The sequence below is a fragment of the Crinia signifera genome, chromosome 5, assembly GCF_055691185.1.
Source record: "Crinia signifera chromosome 5, ASM5569118v1, whole genome shotgun sequence".
In the NCBI taxonomy this organism is placed as follows: Eukaryota; Metazoa; Chordata; class Amphibia; order Anura; family Myobatrachidae; genus Crinia; species Crinia signifera.
This window is the reverse complement of record NC_139221.1, coordinates 129233476-129250065: the sequence shown is the minus strand read 5'-3', so window position 1 is coordinate 129250065 and position 16590 is coordinate 129233476. Positions and strand designations below refer to the sequence as shown.

The window sequence follows — 16590 nt, the reverse complement described above, 5'->3', positions numbered from 1 at the left end:
TAAAGAAAGGGGTACTTGTTTCCTAGCATGGCGCCCATCGCATCGTATACCATAAGCCGTACAATGGTATGCGATGTTGCGCGATGGCACCCGATGTTATACAATTTAAAATAGTATACCTTCGCATTGTATGCCATATACAATGGTATACAATTTTAAATTGTATAAGCACCCTAATGGGTGTTTGTAATGTTAAATGGCCCCCCTATAAGATTATTAATTGTAAAAGCACCGTAATGGTAAAAGCACCCCCAGTATCAACGCCAACCCGAAGCGTGGCGAGTGAGGGGTGGCGGTACGCGTCCTCCGACCTTTTCATACCCCCACTATCCACGTCGGCGTGGAGTTGACTTTAGATAGTGTGGCGAGCGCAGCAAGCCACCGGGTCCGAAGCGTGGCGAGCGCACGCGGAATACATGTAAAGTAATATGCGTCCCCTCGCCACGCTTCAGGCTTGGTGGCTCGCCATACTATCTAAAATCAACTCCACGCCGATGTGGATAGTGGGGGTATGAAAAGGCAGAGGACACGTACCGCTGCGCTCGCCACGCTTCAGGTTGGCGTTCATAGTGGGGGTGGCGTTAATTATACAATTAAAAATCGCATAGGGGGCCAAAATCGCATCGCATGCGGCTATATGGCATGCGATACAATGCATAAGATGCCATACGATTAAAAATCGTGGGCGCCGTGCTAGGAAACAAGTACCAAGAAAGGATATATCGAGGGCTATAAGCATATGACTATAGTCCCAGCTATATTGGATCAGCACATCCCCCTAAATATCGTAATATACCGCATTTAGCAATGCGGATATATGAAGATTGGATAAATAATTTCAATAGCAAATCTGTACACATTTTTTACGTAGCGCGTAGAAGCCTAAAATGAAAAACAATAAAAAATATAGAAAGCATCACAATACAGGATTAAAGTAGCATTCTAGCCATTAGAGAACTTATCACCAGAAAAAAGTGAACAACTGAAATGTGCTAGTGATATTATAAGCACTACCCACAGAGGTATTACTCCAAACCATGGTATAACCCTAATCTGGCCAATTTTCTGTCCCCTGAGAATACCAAGCATACTTTTTGTTGGAAGCTGTAGCACGTAGGGGTCAATGTCCAGAAGCCAAATATAAATGTTGATAGCAGGAGAAGAGACTGGAAACAGACCGAATCAGTATCAATATTCTGAAGAATAATATTTCCATCAGACTGGGATTGTAATTGGTTATAATTAAACAATTCCAGTGTAATGTTCAGGGCCTTTGCAGGAGACATCAGGTCATCATTAGGCATATAAGGAAGGATCTTCCCCATCAGGTAAATCACATCTTCCAGGAGTATAGTGGTGGGATATGGCACCCCCCTGTAGATCATCCAACTGGCGATAAATTCGGGTAGAAGAGGCATAGATCGCCTGAAGAATCTGTGTAGTATGGGATTCCATAATTGTCCAACATATAGATCGGCCAGGAGACTCACTAGAAGACAGTGTGGAATAAGGATCAACAGGACACGCTAGTACCAGCTGACAAATGTAGGAATCAAAGCAGTTTACAGCAAACGCCACAGTGCAGTAAACTTGCAGGGAGGGCAAGACAGCGCCGGCTCCCCCGTGCAGTCTGCGGCAGCGAATCTCTATCGAGACCCCTTTCCGCTCCCCGCTACAGGATAATGGTTGCTGGTACAGCATAGACTCACAGTCTAAGATGGCCGCGGTCTCCTCCCTACCCTTATGATGTGTGACCGAGCCACACTTGTTATCAGGTGTCCAGGCGCAGGACAGGCAGATGTTGTGTAATGCAACAGCCAGAAATACTAGGCCTGACAGAGGGTCAGGGACACCTTGAAAGCGGATCCAACGGTCAGGCAGCCCTCTGGACACTACAGGATCTCAAGATGGCGTCAGTGGTGGCCCAGCAGATCAAAAGCAGCCCCAGACAGGGCCGCAGACGGAGCCGTCGGGAGGGTGGGACCCAAAACGGCGCCCGGCAGCACCGAAGATAGAGGCCCCGGCAGCCGCGTCAGGCCACATGGGACAGCCGCAAGTGACACAGGACAGGCAGGAGAGGCTCCGGAGGGCAAGTGAGAGGGAGCAGGAGGCTCACGATCAATAAGGCAAAATAAATCAGCAGGATGTTATCGGAGCCCACACATGGTTCACGGTTCTGGCCGAACCACGCCCCCCTTTCTGTACTTTAAGTGTTAAGTATTCCTCTACCTTCCTTGATTTTTACTCCTGGACAATACAATTTGTTGAAAATGATGTGCTGATTATAGAGTTGGCCTAACCTTTATTTATATATTGTTCTTCTACCAAGGTCAGACAAAAAGGGCATGCTGACTTGTACAGTGAGCCATGTCCTTTACATAAACATGCTTGATGTTTGATGCCTTGCAGTGCACAATTCTTGTTTATCTATGCTCTAGGCCAGGATTCAGACTGGATAACACAGCCACAAATTTACAACGACCAGCGTTCAGTTAAGCCACTGCCCCGCAAGAGTGAAATTCTGCCTTGCGAATCAATGTGCACACGGTGTTAATGGATGTGTACAGCTACACATTAATTTGCAGCCATGCCAATAGGTCCAAAACTCATCGTAATAGGCTCACCATCGAATGATTTCTACACTGGCCACAACTCACTGCAGGTGCCACGTAGCCCTGGACTTACTTAGCGGGGTGATAGATAAAGGCATATCAGGCCTATTGCTGACATCACGCATCATCCCCTAGAAGGCTCAGGCAAACCTAGCATTTCCTCGGACACTCCCAGTGTTTTTCTAGCTATTTCTTAGCACTTCCACTAAACGGCCGGTTTCCACCCACACACGACCTACTTCCTGTGCAAGCAGAGTGTGTATAGTAAAAGTCGCAGGACTTCATCGCAAGATGACCTCACGCGTGTACTAATGGCCTTATACATTCGCAGTGTATTGATAATCGTCATGCAGTCAGGTCTCAATCCGGCCCTGTGTTTGAGCAGTGCTAGTCCAGCTGAATGTTTAACTGAAGGAATATTTTAAACTCCATTATATAATCGATAAAACTCAATATTTATTGATAAATTGGATTACTTTTTTCAATAAGTAACTGATAATCTGTGTTATTATGTATTACATAAGCAGTACCACTAAATGTTACAATTAAGCTGCTCAATAACTTCACCTATTAACTAGTAGTACCTGAAAGTGTTATGGGAAGGGCCTCAGTTTTGCTAGCGTTAAGTGTAAGGCTCAACTATATCAGTGTAGAATGTTATGAAGTGTGGCCAACTAGGTATCAAGGCTAGGCACCAACAAGAGAACATTGTCTGAAAAAAGACACAGTTTGTGAGAGATACAGTATCATGAACTGTAAACTCTGGAAAGTTCCAGGATGTGTAAGAGGTTTAATGGCTAAAAACAAATGAAATGCCTGGTGTCATTTGAGATGGGGAAGGAAGTGGAAAGGTAACCATTTGTGAAAACAAGTGCTGTTGGGAACTTATACAGGGCTAATATCGCATTCAAAATTTTCCAGGTGTATTTGAGTGAAGGCTGCACAGATCAGTGTGGTATATGCAGGCTTCAATGTAAAAAAAAAAAAAAAAAAAAAAAAAAAAGGAATTTAATACCTACCGGTAATTCCTTTTCATGTAGTCCTTATGGGATTCTGGGAACGTCTCAAGACATTGGGTATTAGAGGGTATCTGCAGGAGACAGGCACATCTATAAATTTGAACTGTCTGTACTGGCTCCTACCCTCTAATTCCCCACCCACGAACCAGTTCAGGTAAAACTGTGACCGAAGGAGAGTGAACATATGAGAGGAAATATATATATATATATATATATATATATATATATGACAAAACAAGAGACAGGCAGCGGCACTCCAAGGATTTTTCAAGCAGTGTATTTCAAAAGGTCAGGAGCCAACGTTTCGGGGTATCGAATCACCCCTTTGTCAAGGTACAAGTGAAGACCTTGACAAAGGGGTGATTCGATACCCCGAAACGTTGGCTCCTGACCTTTTGAAATACACTGCTTGAAAAATCCTTGGAGTGCCGCTGCCTGTCTCTTGTTTTGTCTACAATTTGTTTCCAGAAGGCACCCAGGTATTTGCCCCTCACAGCTGGAGTGCCAGCCCGCCCTCTACAAATATATATATATATATATATATATCTTATGTAAAGACATATGTGTGAAAAAATGTGGTGAGATTTATACCAGCACACCCGCATTCAACCAAAATAAAAACTAAACAATGAGGCAACCAAAAATAAGGTGGACTTCTGTAACAACAGATTAATATTTGCAGCGAGACCCCGCACTGGGTGGGTGCCCAGTATCCCATAAGGACTACGTGAAAAGAAATTACCGGTAGGTATTAAATTCCTATTTTCACTAACGTCCTATGGGATACTGGGAACGTCTCAAGACATTGGGGATGGCCCAGAGCTTCCAGAAGGGGTGGGTACATGCGGAGACTGCTGCAGTACTGCCTGCCCAACTGGGTATCCTCTTTGGCCAGGGCGTCAAAGTTGTAAAATTGAACAAAAGTATACTGCCCCGACCAAGTAGCAGCTCTACAGAGCTGTTAGACAGAAACACACCGAGCAGCCGCCCAGGATACACCCACAGACCTAGTGGAGTGCGCCTCCAGTCCTGAAGGTGCTGGCAAGCCTGCCACTACATAAGCCTGTTGTACCATTGCCCGAATTCACAGAGCAATGGACTGTTTTGATACACGGCGGCCCTTTTTCTGTGCATCATAAAGGACAAAAAGACAATCCGTCTTTCTAAATCTAGCTGTCCTCTTGACGTAGGCATGCAGAGTGCGCACTACATCTAAGGCTACCGGAATCGCCGGTGAATTTGAAGCAGAAGGAACCACAAGGGGTTGGTTCAGATGAAAAGCCGAGATCACATTAGGCAGGAACAGCGGGTTTGTTCTCAATTCCGCTCTGTCCTCATGAAAGATCAAGTAGGGACTCTTACAAGACAGAGCCCCTAACTCAGAGACTCTACGAGCCAAGGCCAACGCCAAAAGTACCACTGTCTTCCAGGTGAGGTACTTCAATTCCACCGACGTCAACGGTTCAAACCAGGACGACTGTAGGAAAGTCAGAACCACGTCCAGACTCCACGGCGGTGTAGGCGGAACAAAAGGGAGGCTGAATATGAAGCACTCCTTGGAGAATGGCTGTTTTACAAGAGGTACAGACCTATTTTTTTTAAAAATTGACAGGGCCGAAATATGGACCTTTAAAGATCCTAAGCGTAGGCCCAAATCTAAGCCAGCTTGCAGAAATCTGAGGAACCTATTTAGGTTAAATTCTGCTGGTGGAAAACTTTTTTCCTCACACCAACCTACATATTTTCACCAAATATGGTGGTAGTGAGCCGCAGTCACCGGCTTCCTGGCCTGAGTCATGGTGGATATAACTGAAGTGTGAAGGCCTTTATGAGCTAGAATCTGCCGCTCAACCTCCAGGTCATTAAACGAAGCTGCCATAAGTCCTGGTAGACTCAGGGTCCTTGAGTGATTAGATCGTTTCTGAGAGGTAGACGCCAAGGCTCTTCCACTAACTGGGTCTGAAGATCCGTGTACCACGCCCTTCTTGTGGTCTACAAGAATGGCCTCCACTCGCTGATTTCGTACTATTTTGAGTACCTTTGTCAGCAGTGGATGTGGTGGAAACAGGTATACCAGTGTGGAAGGCCACGCTGTCGTCAGGGCATCTATGGCCACTGCCTGGGGATCCCTGGTTCTTGAGCAGTACCTGGCGACCTGTGATTGAACTTGGACGTCATCAGGTCTATTTGTGGTCGACCCCATCGTTCCACAATGGACGCAAACACTTGGGGATTGAGGCTCCACTCCACAGGGTGGAGGTCGTGGCGACTGAGAAAGTCAGAGATTGCCGTTACATGCATCTCTGCCCAGGATATAATCTTGGAAACTTCCCTCATGCATGACCTGCTCTTTGTTCCTCTCTGGCGATTGACGTACACCACTGTTGTTGCGTTGTCGGATTGTACCCGAACCGCCAGATCTTGAAGGAACAATTGAGCCTGCAGTATATCATAGTACACGGCTCTTAATTCCAGGACATTGATGTGTAACCTCGATTCCCACAATGTCCAACAGCCCTGAAAGGACCTGCCCTGAGTCACCACTCCCCATCCTAACAGACTCGCGTCCGTTGTTAGGTGAATCCAATCCTGGATCCCGAATCTCCTTCCTGTTAGCAGGTTTGGAGCATGGGTCCACCACAGGAGCGATTGTCAGGCCTGATGTGACAGGGGATATTGAAAATTCATCCATGGTCCTACAGAACCCGTCTTGTTCTGACAATGGCCCTTATTCTGATTGAGTCGGATGACTCAGAGTGTGCACGGACAGCCGATGATTTGTGTTTGGGCATGTGCGAACGCCTCACACGTACGAAGACGGCGTGAGGTCCATGCAGAAAATGCTCGTACAGAACTATTCGAGGAGGGGGTGGAGAGGGGCGTGAAGGGCTGTTTGGGCTCATTACCATATGCATACGCCCCGCGTTTCATTGGCGTTCCCATGGCGTATGTATGATAATGTGGGCGTGATGCACGTGTGGGGGGCGGACAGCTGACATAGCCGGATGTCAGCTGCCCGCCCACATCCCCACATTTTATACGGAGAAATGTCTGAGTGGTCTGGAGCACTCAGTGCTGTCTGACCACTCGGTCCATCATTCGATGGTCGGCAACCATCGGAGGATGGGGAGGTTCCCACAGACGGAGGAGGTGATCACGTGAAACATCCACTCGCGGTCCGTTCAGTCTGCGTTCTACTGCATTTGGACGGTGTGAGCGATCCGTACGATAGGCGGGGCTAAGAACATCGGTTCCTGTCCGAAATACGCATCCATCCGATTCAACTAGAATAAGGGCCTATATCCTGTACCAGGATCTGTTCTGATCTTGCTTTGAAAAGCAAATCTTCTAGGTAATGATGTGGATTCCCTTCCTCCTCAGCAGTCATCATTTCTGCCATCACCTTCGTGAATATGTGAGGCGCAGTTGACAGTCTGAATGGCAGTGCTCTGAACTGGTATTGCGCTTTTTTTCAGAGCAAACCTAGGGATGTGGAGGTAGGCGTCCTTCACATCCAATGATGCTAGGAACTCTCCCTCCTCCAGGCTCGCTATTACCGCCCTCAGGGATTCCATTCTGAACTTGTCCACCTTTAGAAAAGGGTTCAGAGTTTTTAAGTTCAGTATTGGCCTTACCGAACTATCCAGCTTTGGTACTACGAACAGGTTGGAGTAATAACCCCCTGCCCTGTTCCTCCACTGGGACAGGTACAATGACCAGTGATTTTTCCAGCCCGTGTATTGCCTGGCGCAAAAGTACCTGATCTTCCGCAGCTGCTGGTAAGCCTGACCGGAAGAACCTGTGAGGGGGAGGTCCTGTGAACTCCAGCCTGTAGCCGTTGGAAATAACATCCCTCACCCAAAAATCCAGGTGAGATAAGTCCCATACGTGGCTGAAATGCGCCAGCTGACCCCCCCCACCTCGCACGAGCCTCGTGGGGGGGGGGGGATCCCCAAGTCATGCCGAGGGCTTAGAGGTGGATGCACTAGGGACACGGTCCTGTAAAACTGTGGCTGCTGAATGTACCGCGGCCACCTCTGGCGCCAGAGGAAGTTCCTCTTGCCCGTTGTTTGGGCCTGGAAGGCCGAAAGGACTGAAACAGCTGAAAGGACTGCCGAGAGACAGGGCATCTGGTTTGCGTAGCCGTAGTCGGCAGAAAAGTGGACTTTCCTGCTGTTGCTTTGGAAATTAGGTCATCTAACTCACTGCCAAATAGCTTTTCCCCTGTAAAGGGAAGATTTTAAATGCTACGCTTGGAGTCAGCTTCTGCTACCCACTGGCGTAGCCACAGGGCCCTACAACCTGATACCGCCATCGCAGAGTTGCAAGCATTGATAGCGCCCAGCTCCTTCTGTGCATCACACATAACTTTTGCGGTGTCTTGGATATGGTGCAATCTTTCAGCGACTTGCGCTACTGATATGTCAGCCAACAAACCTTCCTGGATTTCAGTGGCCCAGGTATGGATAGACTTTGCCATCCAGCAGCTGGTGAGGACTGGCCTCTGAGACGCACCATTTGCTGTGTATATGGCTTTAAACGTGGTATCCAGCTTTTTGTCAGCATTATCCTTCAGAGTGGCAGACCCTGGAACAGGGAGTACCTCCTTTTTGGACAACCTGGACACCGAAGCATCCACTACTGGAGGCTCCTCCCACACCTTCCTGCTGACAGGGTCAAATGGAAAGGCGGATTTGAACCTCTTGGACAACTGAAAACGTTTCTCAGGTTGTTTCCAAGCCTCCTTAAAGGTGTCCTCTAAATCAGCCTGTTCAGGAAAAACAAGATGCTGTTTTCTCTGCGAAACAAAAAATGGGTCACCCTCCTGTGTTTCCGCCAGAGCGAGATCCAAAACCTCTCTTATAGCCATAATGAGAGGCTCCAGGCCACGCAGAGATGATTGAGAGTCCTGCAACAGTATTCCATCTTCATTATCATCATCTCCTGCCTTAGAATCAACATCTGAGTAAGGCAACATGGCGGCCACAGCGCGCTTGCGTGACTGGCCCGGTGTGGGGGTGATATTATCCACCCTTGCAGACAGAACAGAAAGGTCCTGCTGCACCTGTTTGGTCTGCACACTATTTGCAGCCAATTGGGCATGGCCGTCTGCAGCATGGTTTTAATGCCAGAGGCCCATTCAGGATCCTGGGAGTCTGATTGCGTGGTCCCACTAAGCTGGGGTGACACACCAAGCTGTGGAGACATGCATTGTTCACAGGTAATCTGTGAAGTGGACCCATGTACAAATTTAGTACTGCAAATCACACAGATTATTTTTCTCACCATTGCTGGAGAATATTAACCTTCCCACAACACACAGCAAACACTAGTGAACTATAAATAAATCAATGCGAGGTGTATAGAATCTATTTATGTGTGAGTCTCTAACACTGATGTGTGTGTAGCTTTAACAAGCCCCTGGGGGAGCGCTCAGAGTAAACTGAAGAGACCAGCACACCCTGTAACCTTAACCCCTGTTTTAGGAGTTGGTTCAGTACATACACAGTTAATGTCAGTACAATGAGTGCACAGTGTAACACACAATGAGCAATTTAGCGCTTAACAAAAACTTGCTGTTCTGTTGCAGAATCCCTCTTCACCACCTCACCGCTGAGGAGTGTCTGAAGACAGTAATGGCGCCGCAGGGAGAAGCAGTGTTGGTGCCCCCAGAGTCTCTGGTCCCGCTCCGATTAAGCCTTGCCCCCTTGCAATGGCCTTATACTAATATTTATACTGGCGCTGGCTGTCAGTATTGCCCGCCTGAACAGCAATATTTATGGGAACTACCCTGGTGGTCCAGTGGTTGTCCCTAGCATCCAGTCTTTGACAGGGGGACTGCGCAGCACCTGTGCAGGGATGCCACGTCTGCCGCCGCCATCTTGCCGCGCAATGCCTGCGATGACAAGCACCCACTCAGGACAGTGGTCCTGCAGCAAGTACAGCTCAGTACCTTAAGAGGCCTGCAACTTAACCCTTCTCACTGACTTCCCATGAAGCAGGAATGCTGTGAAGTCCAACACAGCAGACCCAAAATACTAAAAGAAAGTAAACTGAAGACTAACTCTCTGGAGCTCCAGCAGTGTGCATCCTCTCCTGAGGGCACATTTTTCTAAACTGGTTTGTGGTCGGGGAATCAGAGCGGAGGAGCCAGTACACCCAGTTCAAAGTTATAGATGTGCCTGTCTCCTGCGGATACCATCTAATACCCAATGTCTTGAGACGTTCCCTGTATCCCATAGGACGTTAGTGAAATAGTTAAAATAAATAATGTGCCGTGCAGTCCACCCGTGCAGCAATTACAAGCTTAGGCTCACTTGTTTTAAGAATTCATGGAACAAAAGTCATAGGGATTCCCTTGAATTTTTAAAACCAACACCAGGCTAAAGGGCCACTCCTGGTTCCCAAAATCTGGAGGAGGGGTCCCCCATATTGGAGTAGCAGAGAATGTAATGTTTACATTGTCCACTCCTCCCCCGAAATGCTCAATTGGTCGGCCAATCAGGAGCCGAGTTTTAGGAAGATGAAGGGAAACTGAGATTGGCACATACAGATGTTCTATCTGACACACTGATTTAAATACGGTTGCAGCATTGTGTCCACCTCTAAAGGTCTGGATGCAGGCCCCTACAGAGACTATTCTAAGGTTTCCAATGCTTTTGAAGTAAATTGTACTTGGCTTGACATGTCTTCTACCTACATGGTAAGGCTCACAGTTGCTGGTACAGTACATCATGTCAGATGGACCATTGACAACTTTTGATGGAGAAATATAAATTATAGGATTAAGCAATCAGTGTAGGGGAAATGGCATTTTGAGGAGTCCAGATTCAAAACGTGTGCTTTGTAACTAGCACAAGCCACAACACACAAGCTGATTCAACAGCCCCAAACTTTTTTCCTCACCCTCGGTGTAAATGTCAAAAACTCTGGGTAGAAATAGGGTCCTTTAAATGCAGGGATTGGTGGGTGACCTTTGGAGGGGCAAAGATTATGTGGCATGACCCTGGGGTCAGTGCTCCTGCAATTCTAGTGAGTTCCCCACAGTATAACAATAGATTATCCAATAGTCAAATATAGTATTAAAAGTAAAAGAACAAGTAACTAGGTAAGGCAGAGTCTAGGAGGGATTAACTGTGCAGCCAGGACACCGTTATTGTTACCTGGTCATTTTTTCAAACCTGGCATTTCATGTACCATTGTTAGATTGTCTTCAGCTCTGTTGATTGCGATCACAGGGAATGGGATTGGTAACATTGGAGTTAACTCTTTCAGGTACTACTAGTTGATAGGGAAGTTATTGACCTGCATAAGGTTGCATTTAGTGTTACTTCTTATGTAATACATAATTATGCAGATTAGCAGTTATGTATTGAAAAGGTAATCCAATTTATTAAATATTGAGTTGTATCGATTATATAATGGAGTTAAAATTTCGGTACTTGTTTCCTAGAACGGCGCCCACTAAGCTATTTGCTTAGTCGGGTATACTGCGTAGGGAAATCGCATCGGCCATTGTAATGCCGTGCGATGCGATTTTTTCATGTAATATTAGGTATACAATAATATGATTGTATGTCATGAAATGGGGTTTTACGTCCCCCCCACTATCCACCCCTACCCCGAAGCATGGCGAACGGCGGCGGTACGCTTCCTACGACTTTCATACCCCCACTATCCACGTTGGCGTGGAGTTGATTTTATATAGTGTGGCGAGCGCGCTTCGGGCTCGGTGGCTCGCTGCACTATAATAAGTATGCCGACGTGGATAGTGGGGGTATGAAAATGTTGGAGGACGTGTACCGCCCCGCTCTCCACGCTTCGGGGTGGTGTGGATAGTGGAGGGTGCGTAAAAACATCATTGGATGTCATACAATTATATCATTGTATAGCTAATGTAATGGCATCGCACACCCTATTAAATCGCATGCGATTTTGCGGGAGGTGCGATGCGATCCCCTGGGGCACCCAGAGCAGTGAATAAATTACATTAAAAAATAAAAATCGCATTGCATCGCACGCCACTAAAATGGCCCATGCGATGCGATTTCCCTACGTTTTGCGTACATAGAAAATCTGAGCGCCGTTCTTGGAAACAAGTACCAAATATTCTATCAGTTGAACATGCAGTCTGAGTAGCACTGCTCCAACAGAGGGCCCTGATTGAGACCTGAGACTGCAAATTCGCACAGCAGGCATTTATTGATACACTGAGGCCATCCTGCGACTTTTTCTAAACGCACGGCACTAGCACAAGAAGTAGGCATGTGGGTGTGGAAACTATCCATTTAGCGGGAGTGCTAAGAACTGCTTGGAGTGACCAAGAGAATGCTAAGCATGCCAGAGCTTTTAGGGGAGGGTGTGTGATGTCAGCACCAGGCCTGATATGCCTTAATCCACCGAACTGCTGAAGGGCTACGCAGCATAAGCGATGAGTTGTGGCCAGTGTAGAAATCATTCGATGGTGAGCCTGTCAGGATGAGTTAGACATATTCACATGGCTAATAATAGATGTTTAGCTGTACACATCCATTCACACAGCGTACACATTGATAAGCAAGGCGGAATTCACTCTTGCGGGAGGTGGCTTAACTGAACGCAGGTCGTCGCAAATTTGCAGCCGTGCAATCAGGTCTGAATCGGCCCTAGAGCATGTATAAAAAAGAATTATGCACTGCATGGCATCAAACACGTTCCTGTAAGAGACATGGCTCACTGCATGTCAGCATGCCCTTTTTGTTGGTAGATGAACAAGTATACAGTATAAAAGGTTAGTCCAACTCCATAATCAGCACATAATTTTCAACATATTGTGTTGACCAGAAGTCAGTGGCGTAACTAGGGCTCGGCAGCCCTAGCAGTGGCTGGGGGGGGGGGGGGGGGAAGAGATGCCGGAGATGTGCAGGGATGCCCCCCCAGACGCCAGAGATGTATGTGGCATTATCATGTATTGCATTATGTTTAGGGGGCAGTACATGGGGGGCGCCAGAATGTATTTTGGCTCGGGGGAGTATAAGTATGTTTGGGGCAGGTGCAGGCTTATGAGGCTTCCTTACCTGATTAATGTTGACATGGTCAGTGTCGACATATCACGCCACACACCGCTTGGCACAGCATGTTGCGTATAGTGAGCCAGAGTATAACCTAAGAAATGTAGTAACATAAGAACATATTGGTCATTATCCCTCATGTATCTGAAGTAGAGTGTTTCTTAGAAGCTACATTATGTACCATTTGAATAAATTAAAACTATGATCAATAAATTGTCAATAACATTATATAGATTATTATATTATAAGCTTCTGTCTCTGTTTCATTCTGATGTATAAATTAACAGAGTTATGGGATTATGCACATTATACTGATTTGTACAATACCATTTAATATTGTACTATCAGATTTTCCAATAATCATTTATGGTGTAAGTGTACAAATATGGGGGGTATACAGACCTGATTGCAGAGCTGCTGAAAAGCAGAGCCATGCAATCAGATATCCGCCACCTTGCCACAGTAAGACCTCGCCCTGAGCAAGCCTGCAAAATGGGCTACTAAAATACCACAGTCCCTGCGAATAGCTGCAAGTCCATAAGCAAACACAACATTAAATGATTCTTTTTCTTTATGTGCAGGCTGTGAGTAGCCCAGGACCTACTTGTTGGCTGCAATTGAAAGAGGCTGTTCGGTGCCAGAGCTGATGTCAGAGGCCCACCCTGAAAATGCCTGCATTTTCTCCGACACGTCCAGTAAACGGACAGATGCAACCTCCAACGGCTGGCTGCCAGTCAATCAACTTGCCTACTGCCAGCGAATAAAACTATTGCTGGATTTTATAGGTGAAAGGCCCTGCGCATGTGCACTACATTCCGTGTAAATGTGTAGTCAATCGGAGGGGCTCTGAATTCACAGCCATCCAACGAGATCTGAATAACCCCCATTGTACCTACAGCATTTTAGAAAGAAACAAACTTTAGTACCAGTGACGTGTGATGAAGTCAGTGGTATGGGGGACAATAAAAACAGAGGACTGTACACTCCTAGAAAATTACGACAGTTCGTATCCATGTGGAAAAAAAATACAAAAAGACAAGGCATAGCAAGTGTAAAATAGAATAAAAGAAAGGGCACTAAACTGCCAGAAAGTATTGTGGAGTTTTAAAAATAAATCTGAAGAATAAAAATGTTTAACACATAACGAATAAAGATACCTTTATATGGACGTCTCAGCATAACAAACCATGAGTACTGCTACGCAAATGAAAGATACCTTGATGAGAGTTATCTAATTTATTCATGTGAGTAAGGTACGACTGAATAAGAAAAGGCACTCCATTTTGATAAGGGAACCTTGATATTCTTTTCCTAATTTTTGTGTAAGTGAGGAATGAATCATGACTTCACATCAGGATAGATCATGCAGATATAAATCTGTTTCACAAGAGCATATTTATTTATACACACACATCTTTGTAACTTTGTTACAAGAATACTTCCTTTTCATTTTTAATTTTATATTTGTACCTTAGCAAACGGGAAGGAGCATTTATAAATGACAAAAGAACAAAAAAGAAAAACAAAAGGATAAGTATCCATCCACCCCCTTTTTTTCCCTCACTGGTTTTACCTAGGAATAGTGCCACTTTATACACAATCCTTCTGAAAATTACTGATCTGTTTCAAACTGGATATGAAGAGAGGAAGCTGTGAAGACAGAGATTGGCGGTAGCAGCTAGTGAATGTCATTTTGACGGGTTTTTAACTATTACACATATATTTCCTCATGCCAAGGCTTTAGTAGGTGGACAGGATACATTTATTCTTTCCACCTTCTACCCAGCTGGCAGGCTCTATAGTTCACCTTGTACAGGTCCTTGCCAGAGAAGAAAGTTTATTTTCTTGGTTAGGGACAAGAATTAACACTCCGGGTTGAAAGTACAGACTATTGCCGCACTTTTTTTGAGGCTCATGGGCCTCCTCTAAGTGTTGTTACACCAGAGATTGTAACAACATCCTTTCATATAATTGTAAGTAAATGTTGAGCTACAGCACATTTGGTTATTTGGGAATTAGTTGCTCCCAACCTTCCTCGAGAATGCCCAGGAAGTCCCTTATATCTATTCCATACAGGAGATCAAATGGACTAAACCCCATTGAGGCCTGTGATACCTCCTATACCGTTAACATAAGGATAGGAAGAAGAACATGTCAATCTTCTTTCTTGGGCCATCCACATCTATTCAAAGTGCTCCAACAGCCCATTTGTAATAGACCCAGGTGTCAAGAGACTTTATCCCAAGTAAATAACTTAACTCATCAATTTTCTCTTAAAAAGAGTGCCCTGGTTAGTTACATTTTCTCTTGAAATACCCAGCCTCACATGGGGGGTTATTCTAGTTCATTCTTTCTGACAAAATCCTTCTTAGATGGACAAAACCATGTGCACTGCGGGTGGGGCAGATGTAACTTGTGCAGAGAGAATTAGATTTGGGAGGGGTTTTTCTTCAAAGTGAGATCTATATTGCAGTGTAAAATCATGCAGTCAGTATTTTCCCTGCACAGAAACAAAAAAACTCACCCAAATCTAATTCTCTCTGCACATGTTACATCTGCCCCCCCTGAAGTGCACATGGTTTTGTCCATCTAAGAAGGATTTTGTCAGAAAGAATGAACTAGAATAAACCCCATAAAGAAGTAGTAGCCAATTAGCTATAGTACTTGAGTTCATATTGTGCAGAATAACTTCCATATAATGCATGCAAAAATCACGAAAATGTATTGTAGCCACAAGCCAATTAACTCAAAAGGAACTTGAACAACTGTTATTGGAAATAGTGGGGCCTTGTAATCTGTTTTTGGAGACATTTTTTAACATATTGCTCAGGACAGGCAGTACCTTTTTATGCTCCATGTATTTCTGGCCAGTAACACTCTTTCTAGGGTCTTTGTTTCAACAAAATGTCCCTTCACAAACATATCTGTGTGCAGCTTAAAAAAGAAAAGGAATTGTACCTATGGCAGTGGTTCCCAAACTTTCTTGAATCACGGCACCCTAGAGTAATAGCATTCTTGCAAGGCACCCCAAATCCAAATGTTTCTTATTGATAAATTAAGTAAAATACATTAAGCCTTTGGGTGGTATGCCAGGAAATTTTCCGGGCTCAGCTGTGCTGCCACAGCGGGCTGTCCCCAAAAACTTCTGGGCATACCACTATGCAGTAGGTGCATGCCAGTGGTACCTCCAGATGTGCACCATTGGTGCACCCCCCATTGCTCCCCCTTTCTGTTGCCCCCCATCATTCCTCCCATTCTGTCGCCCCCCCCCCCCATCCTCTCCAGCGCTCCCCAGCCGCCAGTCACTTAACAGCAGTAACAAAGGCGGCAGGTTCTGGGATGTTGAAGTAGCTCGGGGGGACTTGGGAGCGCTCAGGAGTTCAGGCGCCCAAGTCCTCCCGAGCCGCCGCAAACATCCCCGAGCCTGCCACTTGTGGTCACTGCTGTGACTGGCGGCTGGGGAACTCCGGCGCGGAGGTGAAGGGGGGCCCCTACATTCTGTGGTGGGTTTTGCAGGGGCAGGACAAACCTGCCCTGGTAGGTTTGTCCTGCCCCAACAAAACCCACCACTCAAGAGGTTAAATTAAGTAAGGTATGCTTCAGTTATGTGGTGGACATAGTTTTGGTTCTATATGTCTGTATAATTTATGATTGGCAGCCACCATCACAAATTTACCTTTCACTTTCAGCAAAATTAATTTGTTTTGGGCCTAGACCACCAAGCCAAGGCACCCCTGCAAGTATTCCAAGGCACCCCTGGGTGCCTAGGCACACAGGGGTAGATTTATCATGCGGCGCTGTGGGGCATATGCGCTATCCCCGTGCGCTAAAGCAGGGGATAGCGCATCTCCTAATCTATCATACCTGCGGTGCGGGTGTTCTAACGGCGGCGATGGGAGGGCGGGGACA

General features: G+C 46.0%; 1 long non-coding RNA gene across 2 annotated transcripts in view; it reads right to left on the bottom strand.

Moving 5' to 3' along the window:
- Positions 1-528: 528 nt before the first annotated feature.
- The window catches only part of LOC146080582 (uncharacterized), a 27985-nt gene continuing 11923 nt past the window's right edge, over positions 529-16590 (bottom strand). Inside the window, exons 1-3 of one of the 2 annotated variants that reach the window (XR_014474916.1) lie at positions 14255-15003; positions 12688-12775; positions 529-1489 (exon numbers count right to left, since the gene is read on the bottom strand). This is a non-coding gene — a long non-coding RNA (uncharacterized LOC146080582). Of the gene's footprint in view, positions 1490-12687; positions 12776-14254; positions 15004-16590 lie in introns of those variants that run through there. The other variant, XR_014474917.1, reaches the window with a different exon arrangement.